Source organism: Pteropus vampyrus, unplaced genomic scaffold (genome assembly GCF_000151845.1).
Source record: "Pteropus vampyrus isolate Shadow unplaced genomic scaffold, Pvam_2.0 Scaffold7, whole genome shotgun sequence".
In the NCBI taxonomy this organism is placed as follows: Eukaryota; Metazoa; Chordata; class Mammalia; order Chiroptera; family Pteropodidae; genus Pteropus; species Pteropus vampyrus.
Window position 1 is genome coordinate 2,609,214 of NW_011888788.1, and position 1,702 is coordinate 2,610,915.

Consider the following 1,702-nt stretch of genomic DNA (forward strand, 5'->3'; position numbering starts at 1 on the left):
AAGCCTCTCCTTGCATCACATCTGATGACATCCCATTGGCAAGTTACATGGCCAAGTACAGAGTCATAGGTTAGAGCAGGTCACCCCACACTCCATAAGAAAGCTACATGGAAACGGGGCATGGAGGCAGGGAGGAGTGAAGAATTGGGGCCAAACAGTGCAATCCACCACAATTAGCTCCTTGTCTTGGATCCCAGAGCTGCCTTCCCTGTTCTTTCAGCTGCTGTTCTGAGTCTGTGAGTCACCTCACTACCTTTTTGGATCAATTTAGCCAGAGTTGGATTCTGTTGTTTGCTGTCAAGGAGCCGTAAAAAATTCAGGAATTTTCATGTAGGAGAGAATAGGTGCAGAGAGGTCAAGTTCCAAAGATCACGCAGCTAATGGTTGGCAGAATTGGAATTCAAACCAGGCTGCAAGTTCCAGACTTTTCCCATTGTACTAACTTGAGAATTGTTACTTTAGTGCAAGAGAGTTGGGATTCATCATGCGTGCTTTTGCTCTCATGAACTCTGCATGCCTCAGGGGGAGTGTAGTATTGAAGCAAGAACTAGACAAAACAGGAGAAGAATGAACAAGAGCCCCAGGACTCATGCTCTACTCTGGGGACTATGAGCGTTCAAGCCCAGATGGCATGGCACTGGATTAGCCATGATGGCAGTTCTCGAATTGGAGTGTGTATCAAGACCTTTCTCAAAATGCACAAGCCTGGGTCCCAAGCCGGTAGATTCTCATTCCATTTATCAATAAAAATTTCCCGGCTTCTTCAGGTATTCATTCTTTACCAATGTCTTCACACACACACACACACACACACTAAACTACCCTGATAGAAATCATTGACTATAAAAAGTGGACCTTAATGCACTCTGCTACAAAACAGCACAGCATCTTCCTAGCAAAATGGCATTTTGTTTTATGACTTATAATCTCTCATATCAGTCAAGATTGTGTAAATCCTTTTCTTTCTTTTAAATACAAAAATCAGTTTGGGGCTTTTTCCTTATATTTAATTCAATTTAAACATTTTTTTTTTGAAGCTCTTCTAGTTGAAAATGCCACTTAAAAACACACTGAAACCAGAAAGAAAAAAATAAAATTAGTGACAAACTCAACATATTTTTTTGAGTACCGGTTCCACGTAACACACTTTGCTAGTCAATGTAAGGCTTTAAAAGATACAGCTCAGAGTGTAACTAAGCTGGGGCAAAGATGGGGAAAGTGAGAGATGTTAACTTATCCAAAGGCACACTTGTTTGGGGAAGTGGAAGTAGATTTTGAGGAACTGTATACAGTAAGTTTTCACTTAAAGTCATTGATACGTTCTGTGACTTTAAGTGAAACAACATGTAATGAATCCAATTTTACCATAGGCTATTGATATAAACAAGAGTTAGGTTCCTATGGCATAGTATCGATATTATAATGAAATGACATTGAACGATGAGCTACGTTGAACGAAATGTTATTTGAGGACCTGCTGTACCCAGTAAATGGCCTGAAATTATGCACACACGTCCCCCTTAAACAGAAGGCATCTAATATTTAAGTCCAGACCCAGCACCATCTGATTGTTCAGTTTTAAAGCCCAGGAATCCTGCATGCCTAGGAGAGAAAGAGAATTTAACTTGAAGAGGAATTTTCACTCAAAAGGCTAATTAACTCTTTATTCTGCTTCTGTAGATATGCTTGCTGCACGGGCCTT